The sequence below is a fragment of the Neopelma chrysocephalum genome, unplaced genomic scaffold (genome assembly GCF_003984885.1).
Source record: "Neopelma chrysocephalum unplaced genomic scaffold, ASM398488v2 Primary Assembly neopelma1_24, whole genome shotgun sequence".
NCBI lineage: Eukaryota > Metazoa > Chordata > Aves > Passeriformes > Pipridae > Neopelma > Neopelma chrysocephalum.
Window position 1 is genome coordinate 21,086,616 of NW_020897693.1, and position 15,491 is coordinate 21,102,106.

At 43.2% G+C, this 15,491-nt stretch overlaps 1 protein-coding gene across 5 annotated transcripts in view; it reads right to left on the minus strand.

Moving 5' to 3' along the window:
• RGS6 (regulator of G protein signaling 6) overlaps positions 1–14,181 on the minus strand; it is a 271,553-nt gene extending 257,372 nt beyond the window's left edge. For 4 of the 5 annotated variants that reach the window (XM_027707478.1, XM_027707471.1, XM_027707444.1 and 1 more), the window contains exon 1: positions 13,965–14,181. The gene's annotated coding sequence lies outside the window, so the exon portion shown is untranslated. Of the gene's footprint in view, positions 1–13,239; positions 13,624–13,964 lie in introns of those variants that run through there. The other variant, XM_027707450.1, reaches the window with a different exon arrangement.
• Between the last annotated feature and the right edge of the window lie 1,310 nt (positions 14,182–15,491).

Below are 15,491 nucleotides of genomic sequence, written 5' to 3' on the forward strand. Positions count from 1 at the left end.
CCTAGAAGCCCAAACACTATACTGTTGTGCCAGGTCATGAGATAAAAAGGAAACATAATAAATTCTCTAAGCAAGATTATTAGATGCAAAAACAATCAAATAGCACAAATGTTGAAGGGTAAAGCATTTTCAAATTATAGCACTTTGAATTATTTACACTAATGTGCATTTTCACAACACTGCTTAGTCATGATTTCAAGACACTGAAGAATTAGGCTCGAGGTTATCATCACTCAATTGAATGGATCAAGAACAGGGTAGAGATTTTATGTAACTTTTTGAAGGCAATTACAAAGCCAAGTTGAAAGCGTATGTCAGGTCACCTGAGTTTCAGCTTCACCTGCAATATATAAGACCACATTTACCACTTACATTATATGTGAGATTTTATAAGCATACTTTAAAAGAAAACAATTACAATTACCTTTCAATTGATCAATGATTTTTAAAGAAAAAAATTACAATTTCTAATCGAAAAGCCCTCTGCAGCATTACTTAGCTGCGCTTCACTCATTGCATTATTCACTTTAAACGTCCACATTTATAAATTCTGTTCTCTTGTTATACTGTCAGCTCACTTGATCTTTTCTGATACTTCAGGATTTTCCCCCATAGCAATTCTTGAAGCTTTTCATCTACTCTAGTGCAACAAGGCCATAACATCTTGTACAAGTGCAGTAGTAGCTTGCATGCTGTTCATGGTGACATTGAAGGAGCCACTGACTGTCTTTGAAGGTTTCAATACAAATGGACCAACCTGTTGTTGGAAGATAGAAGTTTGCAAAAGTGATTCCCACTAGTGCCCAGCATCTCCTACTGTATTTTCAGTCAGGAGCAGCAGAAGCTGCTTTGCAGGAGTGACAGCAAGATGGACATCTCAGAGAACAAAGCTGGAGACAAGGTAGGACTGAGGTGCACCTTGGAGCAGAGACAAGTGTGGACATCCCCTCCACATAGCCCAGGCATTGCTGCTGCTGAGATGGGCCTTAGCAGGCCAAGCCAGGGCCCTTGAGGAATTGTGATGGTTCTGACCATTGTCCAAGTTTTTTCTCTTTCTTACAGATTGCTTAAAAAAAAAAAAAAAAAAAACAAACAAAACCACATAATCATTTCTCAGATGGTATTCTACGGGAAAAAAAGCCTACAGATAAAATAAGACAGTGATATGACAAGGGCATGTTCTGGGCTCTTCAAGGTGAAAGCACAGCAATGCTGGGTCCCAAGGATCCCATTACACCTGTGCTTTTTAACATATGGGAGTTGAATGGAGCTCAGCACCCAGTGATGCAGGACTGCTTCACACAACCACAGAATGGTTGGTGTTGGAAGAGAGTATTGGAGGTCATCTAGTCCAGCATCCTGGCTCAAGCAGGGTCCCCTGGAGCACATTACTCACAATTGTGTACAGATGGCTTCCGAGTATCTCCAGAGAAGGAGGCTCCACAACTGCTCTAGGCAACTGTTCCAGTGCATAGTCACCTACATAATAAAGAAGTTCTTCCTCATATTCAGGTGGAATTTCCTGTGGTTCAGCTTCTACCCATTGCCTCTTGTCCTACTGCTTGGCACCACTGACAAGAGCCTGGCTCTGTCCTTGTGACACCCCTTCAGATACTTAGACATTGATGAGATCTCCCCCCCAGTCGTCTCTTTTGAGACTGAACAGGCCCAGCTCCTTCATCCTTTCCTCATAAGACTGATGCTCCAGTCCCGTAATCATCTTCGTAGCCCTCCACTGGACTCACTCCAGAAGCTCCACATCTCTTGTACTGAGGAGACCAGAACTGGACACAGGACTCCAGATGTGGCCTCAGCAGGGGTGAATAGAGTGGCAGGATCACCTCCCTCGACTGGCTGGCAATGCAGCCCAGGATTCCATTGGCCTTCTTGGCCATAGTGCTGGCTCATAGACTGCTTGTTGTCCACCAGGACCCTCAGGTCCTTCTCCACAGCACTGCTCTCCAGCAGGTCCGACCCCAGCCTGTACTGGTGCATCGGGTTATTCTTCCCCAGGAGCAGGACCCCACACTTTGTTGAATTTCAAAAGGTTCCTCTCTCCCAATCCCTCCAACAAGTCGAGATCTTTCTGTAGAGCTGCACAGCATTCTGGGTAATCAGCCACTCCTCCCAGTTTTGCATCATCAGCGAACCTGTGAACTCTGTCCCTTCATCCAAGTAATTGATGAGCAAGTTAAACAATACTGGGCCCAGTATTGATCCTTGGGGGGCACCACTAGTGACAGGCCTCCAACCAGACTGTGCCAGTGATCACAATTCCCTGAGACCTGCCATTCAGCCAGTTCTTAAACCACCTCACTGTCCACACGTCCAGTCCACACTTCCTGAGCTTGCCTGTGAGAATGTAATGGGAGACAGCGTCAAAAGCCTTGCTGAAGTCCGGGTAGACAACATCCACTCCTCTCCCCTCACTTATCCAGACAGTTGTCCCATTGTAGAAGGCAATCAGGTTGGTTAACCATGATTTCCCTTTGGTGAATCCATGCTGACTATTCCAGATCACCTTCTTGTCTTCCACATGCTTACAGATGGCCTCCAAGGTAAGCCATTTTATCACTTTTCTGGGGACTGAGGTGAAGCTGACTGGTCTGTAGTTCCCTGGGTCCTCCTTCTTGCCCTTTTTGAAGACTGGGGTGACATTTGCTTTATCCCAGTCCTTGGACACCTCTCTTGACTGCCATGACATTTCAAACATGATTGAGAGTGGCCTAGCAATGATGTCTGCCAGTCTCCTCAACACTCATGTGTGCATCCCATCAGGGCCCACAGACTTGTGGATGTCAAGTTGGACTAAATGCTAAACCAATCCTCCTCAATCAAGGGAAAGTCTTCCTTCCTCCACACCTTCTCCCTAGGGCTGGTGATTCACCAGTCTTGAGTGTGGAGGAAGTGATCCTTGAATACTGGCCATCTCTCTTGGACCCCTCTTCCCATTAGCACATTCCAACAGGATTCTTCCAAGAAGGCCCGGAAGAGGCCAAAATTAGCTCCCCTGAAGTCCAGAGCTGCAATCTTACTCATTGTTCTGCTTCCTCCTAGCAGGATACTGAACTCCACAATTTTGTGGTCGCTACAGCCAAGGCTGCCTAAAATCTTCACATCTCCAATCAGACTTTCCTTCTTAATTAGTATAAGGCCCAACAGCGCACCTTTCCTCATTGGTTCTTCCACCACCTGTATCAGAAAGTTACAGTCAATGCTTTCTAAGAACCTCCTGGATTGCTTTCCTGTACTCCTGCCATACTGAAGTCTGGTCTCAAGCCAGTTCTCAAATGGGGCATTCTCACTAGCCTGAGAATTGTGGCACTGACTTAACACCCAATGAACACAAACAAACCACTGGCTACAAGGCAATAACACTTCTGACCAAGGAGCAATTTTGGAATAGCCACAAGAGAGCACCTCTCTGTCTCTGCCAGGGAAAAGAACGCCAGGGAGAAGGGTAGAGAACACAGAGTTAGTGCTCCAGTGATGCAGGCTACTAGCTGCAAACACAAATGAAATTGTTCATGTTCAAACTAAAGGGTTTTTTACCCTAACCCTATGTTAACATGCTGCATTTGCAACTCTTTTAATTATTATAATTGTATGTGAAAGTCCATATCTGACTTGCACAGTTCTCTGATAAAAAACAAACCAACAAAACCTCGTAGCCTGGTGTGAAGGAATCAGACTAATTTTTCAAGGGATACCACTGAAATCTATTCTTTCTACACATTTTTTTATGTCAGCCCCATCCACTCAAATGCAAGCAGAAAGTCAACCCTACAACACTACAGAAACTGAAAATGGTTTGCCCTCTCAACCTTCCTCTAAGCACATGTTTGTGATGCATCAACCAGAAGTGAATCCAGCTTGGTCTTATAAAGAAATTTCAGCTACACTTAGCCGAGAAGAAGGAAAACAAACAATTTGTTTAGGCTTTCAAAAAAATTAGAAGCAGTCATGCACAGCCTCCAGCTAAGAGCTTCACCAAACTACTACCTGAAGAGTACTTCAGCTCCTCCCTCCTACAGGCAGTTTGCTGTATTATCAGGGGCTAACTCATACCAGCCTGCATCCACACACCAGCAATCTAGATACAAATGCATCTCTTCAAAAAATAAATGGCCTCTAAATTCCAACTTTCATATTCAAAGATGCTGTTTTCCCACAGCTGTTTTTCTGACAATAGCCATGCTTGCAATATTCTGGACTCCTCAGCAGCTAAAGTGATTGAAACTGGGAAAAAAAAATACTGAAAACCATTTGTGCTAACCATTCTCTCACTGCCATGCACAAGAAGAAAATCAGCAGTCTTCAACTTCTTGTTTATGGAAAAGATGGCCTATTAAGCATTTAAAAAGTACTCCCAAAAATATGCTAAAAAGAGAGGGTACGTTTGCTTCTCACTCATTTTTTCCTTTTTATATTTTATTCTTTATTATAGAGCACATCTGCTTTTACCCCAAGAAACATAAGCACACTCGACTAGACAGGCAGCCACTGACAAAATGCAATGAATCACAGCAAGAGTTCTCTCTCTTATCTGATCAGAGTCCGCACACCCTCCAAACCCCAGAAGCTGCAAAGAAATATGGCTCCCATATGTCAGAAAAGGATCGGGGAACTTTAAACTGGAATAACCAATTAAATATATGCTCCAAAAGCAAGAAAATAATTTTTTTCACAGTTCACCTCTTTAGAGTTTCTGATACAGAAGTGTAATGATAAAATTTCAAAGACAACAAACTTTACATTTTAATCCATAAATACTGTCAGCATTTAATCTTTCTGTATATGTAAATTCAACACAAACAGATTAACACTAATTTAGGAGATTACCATTAGTGTCCTCAAACACCTTGACTGCTGTAAGAAAATACTATTGTAAACAAGATTGCTCTAAGAAATCTCTTACAGACACACTACCCCATGTGTTTCATAGAAATTAGCCCATCTAGGAGTCCTTATAGATCTGGGTTTTATGTATAACAGAGAAAGAAAGAAGAAATACAAAGTTAGAAGAAATTCTGTGAAACAAACTATTTCTTGAAAATATCACCTGAATTTAACAACACAAGTTCATATATCAACTTTCATTCTTTATTTTATTAGATAAGTTGTCAACTTAATAAGCAAAATTTGTACATTTCTTGTACATCTTAGATAAAATTAAAGTTTGTTATAGTATGGAAAAACTACATCCCAGAAGACAGAATATACTAAATTAATTCCAATGTAGATATCTATCAGCACTGCTCAGCTGAAATACACTTCTGAGTGACAATAAATGGAAATTACCATTATGCTATGTAATTAATTTATTTCAAGGGCAGCTTATAACTGACGTAGTATTAATGTCAAATTATGAGAGATTTAGAGCTTTAGCACACAGTCACAAAGTAAAATATAACTTCATATCATTAATACCTGGTTAATTTTTTCTAATTAGTGAAATACAACTAGACTACATGATTTTTCACACACCTGAGAAATCATATAACCACATGATTTGCTGAACTGATAATTATCTAATAGGAAAAATCCCTACCTACTCTGCTAGAATATTTAGATCAAATAGGTCATGTTATTAAGGTTACAGGAGGGAAGGGACAGGGAAGGAAAAATTACTTACTCTGAATTCAATTAGAACCCATTAGTATTAGGTTGATATTTCTCATCCATTACATAAATCTCTTTAAAATTGCACTGTGAAGAAACTTATCTTCATGTTCTTTTTCTGGTTAATTATTATTCATTAAACCAGGACTTGGGCATGCCAAGCAAGGTGTGTATACTACAGGACAACATACAGCATATCATAGAAGTGATCTTGTTGATCAAGGTGAATACATCAACCAGAGGATCCCCAGGCCCTGGCTGGGATAGACTCTGCTTTCGACTGGTGTAGCTCAGTCCAAGCACTGCACAATTCACCTCTACTCCTCCTTCACAATTAAACCTGCATGATTAGCAAAGTAACTTTCCAAAGAGGAAACGATATAGCACCTACCTGAATGGAGCAAAAGCCAGGAAGACTGGAGGTGAGATCAAAACTCCACCATCTCCACCAGTTCACTTACTGGTGGGGAGGGGGAAATGCTGGTGTTACACATGGCACCGCTGACCACTGTGCCTAGCAGGTCAAGATTCTGCATGTTCCTCCCCTGAACCAGATGAGGAGGACATAAGGCTAGTGAAACAGAGGCAGGGTGTCCCCACGGAGAGAGCCACACCACAGTCAGCACTGACAGACTGAAGGGTCTGGCACCACTGGATAGCACAGTATTGCTCCCCTGCATAAAGGAGCAGCAAAGGAAGTCCACTTTCTATCAGTGAAGTACAGCTCCCAAAGCATCTGAAAATCCTTCCAATGACTCTTTTGGACATCAAATTGTAACAGAAGTTACTCTGAAAATAGTTTCTAGTAGAAGATCATCCCAGACCTTTTGCCCCTCCTCGCAAGTGCTGAGCATTGCAGTACTATCAACAATACTTGGTGCGTTGCACTTTTTAAGGAAGGAAGTATAAACACTTCTAGCAACTGCACTTAATGTTCAAATTTTTACCAAACAAATTCCTCTTTGTTTGTGGAAAAGCATTTTTGTACACACTGGGAGAATTCAAGGACTCTAAAGGACCCTATTCCTCCTCTTTCTGAGGTACCAGTTCACAGGGAGCCCTGTGCTGAAGCACTAGAGCTCAACACTCTCATTCTACAACTGCCAGGATGAAAGGCAAGTATCCATCCAGACCAGTGAACAAGCAGAAACTCTTCTGCCTCACTCTTACAGAGCAAGAAGAAAGGACCTAATTCCAGATACTCCCTTCTTCTTCTCTTTAGGGAAACTGGGATCCTGATGAAGGCTGTGATTTCCAATTTCTACTGCTCTTACAGACATTTTCTAAAGGTGCAGTCCCCTTGCATAACTAAGTGCTTCTCCTGTGGAATATTTGCCTCCAAGCATCCTACAGATATGTCTGTGTTTCCACACAGGGCAGGGAGCAAGCTCTGGGCTCCTGATCACCCACAGTGCTCAATCGCTAGTTTGATCCCAGGTTCTCTTTGGGAGAGCTCCAAACCTAAGGGGACATAGGTCTGGGAACACAGATCTCCACCATCAGTACTTGCTTCAGAGCATCAGCATGGATGATCTTATACAGGATTTGGCTTCCTACTTAGCCATTCCTGCATCAGTCCCTCAATAGGTTCTGCAACACCATACAGCTTCCCAGCATGTCTCAAGTCCTGCAATGCATAACCTCATCCTTCTGGTCGGCTGCAGGACAGTCTCACAGTTTTTATTAAACATTGCGCTTGGAAAAAAAACATATGCAATGATCATTGTATCTTCAGGCCACAGAGAATACCATCTGGGGGCCAGAGGTCTGAGACCCCTGTGGCCAAGGATATGCAGTGCGGACAAAGCCATCATTTAGACCAAACTAGCTCTCAGACATGTGTCAATCCAAGCTACTTGGCTTCCTGCAGACAGATACAGTCTGCAAGTTTAAACTCAGTCCCCTGTGTAATCCAATGTGAGCATTCTGTAGGCTTCTGTAGGTACTTCTCTCCAATCACTTGCTGTTCGCAATTATGTATGTCCATTAATAAAAAGAACAAATATTCACAATGTGGTAGTCTAAGCAGAATATTGCTTAACAGGGGTCACCAAGGTCTTGTACCACCTCCAAAAAAGGGTGCTCTCCATGGTCTTCAGCAATTTTCTCTCCGAGACACCTGTGATAGTGCTCATCCTGTCAACGCAACTAACAGACAACACTAAGGATGGACAATTCCAGTTGTTTCATTTGTGTTAGCCACTGGTGATCTGCCTCAGTCACGTGGCAGATGATCAGATTGCTTCTTGGTAAACTATTGAAGTGGATTACTTTCCTCTCCTTTCCTCATGATGGCACACTCCATTTCCATTTTATGTATTTCTAAATCTGCAGATATTTGTAGCTATTTTAGAATGCTGAAAATACTGTCTGCAACTGGATGCTACATCCAGGAAATCTAGGAGTGGAAGCCAATATAAAGTAACTTTCTTGGCATCTGACACTAAGTCCTGACTTCCCTGATGCCAAATTAGAGGCATTCTCTCTTTTTTGTTTTAAATACAGAAATATACCCTACCTGTTTTCTGGTCTGTCCACCTCAAGGTGTGCTGGAAGCATTGCTGACTTAACAGGAAGAACTTTCCCACTTTCAGAGTTCTCAATATAGTATCTGACAGATAAATAAGGAGAGCAAAATAACCAGAAGGAAAAACAGTATAGGGGTGGATAGTAGCAAATATTGACAAAGAATGGCTGATTAACTAGGCAATTTCTTCCCTTTATGAAATCAATCATTAAAATGGGCACTTGCATACTAAATTTACTTTTAATGGACCAGAACAATGTTGAACCCAGGAAGAAACTGCCTCCAATACATCCACCCCTCTTCCAAAGAATTCAAAAAAGAAATGCAGTATTTACCTGTAATCAATCTCCCTTCCAATAAAATAATACTGGTGTGAGTGCAAGGGCTCTTAGAAAGGCTCTGAGCCAAAACGCTGTTACCAAGGATAGTTGCAAAGAATGTAATGGCAAATATATGCTCAATAGTTAACTAAAGCAAGTGTCAGTGCTATTGAAATTTAGAAATGCAAAGAGATAGATATAGCAAAACTCTGAACTTCATGTGAACTGGTGATCCCAAGCTACAGAAGTATTTACAGCGCACTATCAGCCTGCAAAGAGCAATTACAAAGCAGAGAGCTGAAGCTATACTTTGGCTTTTTGCAACAATGCCAACTTATTGGCCAGAATCATTCCCTGTGGCAAATGAGTAACTGCACTGATAATACAGAGCTTGAGGGTAGACTTCTAATCCATTCTCCAGTATAAAGCCGTCTTTGAAAAATCATCTTGCATTAGGTCAGTTAAGGTGTACTAAGAGCATCCTGTTCTATGAAGTTGGTCCATCAAAAACACCATCTCTGCAAGTGCCTTGCACTTTATGTACCATAGAAAATACTAATTGCAACCACAGTAAGCTACTTCTGGGGGATGGGCTGCATTTTGTATTTTACACTGTACCTAGTAAGCTGAAAACAACTGAAGAAAATTGATACAAAAATACAACTGAATGAGAAGCATAAAATAATGGATGCTTTAATACAGACTGGCAAGAAAATACTAGAATAAAACAAACAAACAAACAAACAAAAAACCACAGGCCTCAGTGTCTGTTAGATTCCAAATTCAGATTTACTCCACTTAAACTCCCTGTTTCAAACAGAGATCACTAAAATGAAGCTCCCTTCAAGCAATCTTATGCAAGTTTATAGAACTAATCCACTCCTGCATTGATCGGCGACTGCACAATCTCATAAAGCACCCCAAAGTGCTGAGAATTCTTGCTGGTTGTACATCTCAAGAGGCAGAAAAATTGCAAGTACGCAGCAATCAAACTAAATGTGAAATTTGCTACCCAAAAATACATGTGTCCTTGAAGATGTGGCACCATACAATACCCCTAGTGCAAGTGACCACAACTGATTGCATCCCACCTACTTCAAGGACATGATGCAATATACTATGATTTCAGTGCCCTCCTGTTTATCACAACAGCACACATCCTTTTCAGATTCAAATTACACCCAAATCACTTCAGTAATTGCAATGTAAAAAGCATCTAAGTCACTCCTAAATTAGCTAGCTCAAGTCCACACTCCCACACAGTTCAGCAGAGTCTACAAATTCCACTGCTGTGGTTCATCTAAACTTGAACTTCAAAATGCCAGAACTGGACTACTACAAATACCAATATATGCTACATACATTATAAATACTAATATACTTTACTACTGCTGCTGTTTACTATAATACTCCAATAAAGACAGTTCCTTTAATTGAGCTAATACATGTCCATGCCAGTTTGCTGTTATACTAATGAACCCATAATCTGCATAATCTGAAACTATTTTCTTATCTGTGACAGAGATAATTTCTTTTACAAAATTATAAACTAAATCACAATGAAATTAAGTGACTTCTCACATTCATATAACAAATGAGACATAACAAATTGGACATATCAACCCTGACTCTCAAACCATTAGTTACCACTTGCTCAACACACACCCCAATAGCCCAGTAGATCTGTAGTAAACAGTCTGAGGAGCTTTAAACTACCCTGTGAACCTTTTGCCACTGATGGCAGGTTCTACAAGCATAGTAAAAAAAGATTAAATATTGTCCCTTTCCACTGGGATATGTTTTTAGTGTGGAACTGAAGATTCCTACAAAAATACAGAACTAATTTCTCTTCACTGCCTCATGGTTCCCAGCACACCCATGTAGGCAAATGACAGTACCTGTGCCTTACTCTGCTGCTGCTAAGTCTAGGAAGAGATAGCTGTTTCCAGCATGACAATGCAGAGCTCCCAGAACGTCAAATTGCTTACTTAAATTTTAATCTGCTTTTCTTTCTTCTCTCCACATTCTTTGCCACTAGCTACAGAGATGTTAAAAAATAGTATGAGATATGATGCAACACAAGTGGATAGCAGCAGTCTCTCTTGACTCCGCAATCTTTCTAGAGCTTGACAACCAACAAGTAAAACACAAATTAGCTCCTCTTTCTTGCTCCTCTTCATAGATAGAGCACAACAACAGAAATTAGCTCATTCCTCAGTCACCACAATATGCTATTATTCTATCTGGAAACAGTAACTGAAATCATGGAAACGTCTTTTCATGGTAAAATTCATATAGATTAAGAAAACATTGTGGATTCACTAACATTAATATCATCCTTTATAACATTTAAAAGCCACTATATCCTTAAAGGAAAATTGTGATCCAACAGTTTAGAACTCTCCACGATATGTCTATTACTATCTTCCAAAAACACTCCAAGGTGATACCCAACACCACCTACAGGCACCCAGGTGTTTCTGAATGTGCTTGGCCAGCACAGCTCTGGTCAGCTTGTCTCTGATATGATGACAGAGATGCAAGTGTTTAGGGTTAAAAGTACTACTACACCTTCAGTAATAACACTGGCCCATGATCTCTCGCTTACATTTCGTTTCACGTGGCAGAGTGCTGTCTTACACCACATTGGTGACAGCAGCTCAAAGTATGACATCAAGAAACACCCAAATCATCAATGTAATTTTCTTATTGTACCCAGGTTTTCTTTTTAATTTTAATACTGTGGTATGAATCGACACAAATAATAATGCAGTCATGAAGAAGATGAGAAGAGTCCCATAAGGAACCAGGAGCATTTCAGTTCCAACAACTAGGTGCAATATTTGTCCCCTGGAACAGTCCAGCGCTGCTCAGTGAAGTGGACCCGTTTGTTTGTACAATCTCCCCTCTAGAGTGTCCATGTGTGCTTGCAGAAATGCAACTGAAGCTTCAGGTGATAAGCACAAACAATACAACAACCCATCATAAGGGCAAAACTAATACTGAGCAAGGGAAGAGCAGCTTGCTCTTGTTCTGCTGCCACTTTACAACTGCAGTGTTTGATTTAGATATCACAGGTACACCTGGCCAAAGCCTCCAGGCTAGCTATCCTAGTTCTTGAAAAGCTGAGGACTCATTACAAAGGAGAGAAAAAAAGTAACCACCCCACAACAACGTTGTATTCCTGTTAGAATCTTGCAGAGCCACGGCACTGCAAGATTCCGAAGTTTCACCACAGAGTAACTAACAGCATCCTAACGTACATGTTAAAGTGACACACTGCAGCTATTTTCTCTTCCTGCTACTCCACACACATCAGCTTCTTCTCTTTCCCCGCCATCTGTTAGTTTGTTGCAGTCTGCTGGGACAGGACCACCCTCTCCTTTTCTCCCCTTTTTGGCTGCTTGAAGGGACGACAACAGAGCCTAGCATTTCCAGTCCAAAAACTCAGCTTTCCTCCAGCTGCCTCAGAAACATTAACAAAAGGAGAGTTACTCCCATAAATTAAAAGTGCTCTGCTCACCTCTGCCATACCAGTGTGCTCCACCAGAATTCCATGCTAGACACTGAAACCACCTTGGAAGTGGTTAGCAAGCAGGTAACTGCTGCTTCAAGAGGACATACCTTTTCCTCTTATCCTCAGGTATCATTGATTAAAACAGATATCTGCATCATGGGAACTGTCAGAGAGAAACTAAGGCAAGCAGCGTTGACAATGACTATAAGCAGCTTCTTATTGTGCCTTTACTTAGAAGGGATGAGTAGTAAGAAAAAAACAGAAAAATCAGTCAGGTAGGTGAACAGTAATCTTCAAACATCTATTACTATAAACCTCAGTATAAGACGTGTAGCAAACAATTACTTCTCCTTCTAATAGAGTTCAGAATGGGAAAAGGAAGGGCTATCTAAACTCCACTACACTTGTAGCCAGTTAGAAAGGAAACTGGAATGTTGGTCATCAATTGTTCTATCAGCTGAGTCATTAGAAAAAGGAACAGCTTATTTAAAAATAAAGTCAACATTGGCTGAGTCTAAACGGTTTCTTCAGCATTTCACACGCATATTCAAGCAATGAACACTATTATTCTGTGCTTGTAGCCACATGCCTCCAAGTCAATAACTGTTCTCGAACATCCAACCTCTTTTTAAAGCAGATTTACAAGGAAATATAGTGCAAGTGTTCCAAATCAGCTGGTGAGAAAGTATTATGGATCATAACATAGTAAATAATTGCTAGTTCTTGCAATCTGCAAAATTAAAATAAATCTGGCATTAAAAAAAGAAATTTATTATATCAAATATACACAACCTTCCACTTCAAAATAAACCCCATTGGACTTGGAGAATATTTAGGATGATATTAAATGTCTTAAATCCCCAAAGCTTTGAACTACAGTTAACCTCTTTCACTCTGTTCTTCAGCAAGCAATTACAAAAATCACTATACCTTTACAAAGCACTTTTCAGACTCACAGCTCACAAACACACAAACACAAATGAAACGTAGCTTTCTTTGGGGCGGGAAACCACCAGTATCTATCGTAACACACTGACACAAAGGTTAGTTTTACAGTATGACTTTATTTTCCTGCTTTCCAATCTTTACACACTGGCAGTCAGCAAATAAAAAACAATCAAAAGCAATTATGCCTATCTTTAATTTCAGGGAAGCATTCGAAACCGTCATGCGGCTCTGTAGCACGCAGACTATAACTGGGATGCCGTTCTGGCAAGTCCCTTGCAGGTCAGCTGAAGGAAGCCCCGACTTACCTAGGCCGTCCCAGCGAGGGCTCCGATCGGCAGCGAGGGCAGCGCCGATGCAGACGGGACGCCAAGCTCCGAGTCACAGGCGAAGTCAGCTCCTTGGAGCGGCAGCCCTGTCTGCTATTATGTCTGCAGCGTATAAGGGCAGCGTACCGGTATCTATACAAAAATCTGCATCTTCTTCAGAGAAAAACACTTGAAGCTTCTTACTGGCACCGCAACCTACTCCTCTATTTATGCCATCACAGCTGGTGACTAAGAAGATGCTTTTAGTGTCACAGGAGATGAAGGCTCTGGAAGCAGAGTGCCTGGCAGCTTTACTCTCACACACACTGATCTGTCTTCATGCAAACGCACTTTGTCGGCGGATGGAAGTGTATTATTGCCATACGCTACCGAAGCGAAACAGTTTCCAAGTTTTCCCACAGGGCACCAGCTCCCCCTTCAAGCTGTACCCCAGTGCTTGCTCCTTCTCGTCCTTCTCCGAAGCCTCCACCCGAAAACACACACACACACCCCGCCTTGCACCTGTCCGCTACTCCCGACTGGGAGCGACCTCCCACCCCGGCGCCGCCCGCACAGCCGCTCCCGCCGGGGCTCGGGGCTCCGTTCTTCGCGGCGGGACCAGCACCAGGATCCCGCTGCCAGGGCAGAGCCGACCGGCAACCGCTCGCCACACAAATACGGATAAGCAGGAAAACACGGCAGGGAGAGCAGCCCACTCCCATTACCTTAGCAACCGCGCCGCCGCCGTCCCCGGCCGCCCCTTCGCCTCTCCTCAGGGACGGGGAAGCGCCCTCAGCATGGCGTGAGCCTGCGGGCGGGGCCGGCTGTCAGCCCGGGCTCCTTTCCGCGCCTCTTCCAAAAACCTCCCGTTCTCCTCAGCGCCCCTCAGGCTGCGGCAGGGACGGCGACCCGGGCGACGCCGCTGCCACCAGAGCACGGCGGGCACACGGCGCCGGCCCACCCGGCCCCGCGCTGCCGCCGCGCGACCCTCGGCCTGGCGGGCGGGGGCGGTGACGGGGCGGCCCCGGCCCCACCGCAGCAGCGCCCGCTGCGGGCGGCCCGGCCGCGCCTCCCCCGCCCGGCACCGCCGCCGCTTCCCCCAGTTCCGAGCCGGCCGCCCTTTGTTGGTGACGGGGAGGAAGCTTCAGCCCCCGCGTCCCGCCACCCCGGCTGCTTCTGGGGCACTCGGCGCAGCCCCTAAGGCAGGGCCTTGTATCTGTGTTGCACTCTTGTTTATGTGTTGCACAGCGCAATTAAAGCGTTCTGCAAAATTCTTTCTCCTGAAACCAGGGAAGCCTCATCTCTGCGTGACAGTCCTCCACCAGCCAGGATTTCCTAGCTAATGCTTGTGCTCACACGATGTTTAGGGCTCCACACACCACCATCAGTCCTAACAAGCACCCCATCTCAACAAAATGGTTTGGAGACCCAGTTCTTTTACACAGACCTGTCCCATGGGCAAAAGCCATTGCTGTTGGCCAGGAGGAGTGTCCGCACATTAATTAGGTGTGTGAAGTAGCTTGCATACTTCCTATGGATATTATCCACCGATTTCTCTGATGGATGAGATTTTTACTCCCTTTCTTTTCCTCCAGAAGGCAAGAGCCCACTGTGCCCAAAATTGACTGTCAGGTCTGAAAGCCATATGCTGGAATGCAGTAGGGCAGACCACTGACAGGAGGCACCCATGCCTATCTCTGTGCTAAAGTTTGTACATTTCCAAGGTTTGGTTTCCACACATCGGACTCACTTATCACAGTTGAAACTCTGCACAGAGTTGTGAAGGCTGTCAGCTGCACAGAGGAAAGGCTACTTTACTAACCTGTGTAGCTTGTCTTAAAGGCCCTTCTGTGGTGACCCTGTTCCCCCCCTTTCCTAACATCTTATCAAAACCAGGCCTAAATTTCACAAGCCTGATGATTGACACCAAAAGCTATCATGTGCAGGAATATCCTGTTATTTTATGGTTGTAGTCTGCCCAGGACACTTTCTGGTCATGTCTGGTATACTAAACTGCTGCAATAATTCGAGTGTTACATTAAGAAGAAAAATTTATTTCTCTGTAACTCTACATCACTTCCATTTCTACTGGATCAATATCACCATCTCTACCATTACTGGCTACTCTTTCCTTAGTCTTGCAAAAGCCAGGTTCCAGCCTGTACAGTTTGTACATGCTTCTTTTAAAATGTCCTTCATCATCACAGACTATACATTTATTTACCTGTCACACTCAAAATTGCATCTTAGTG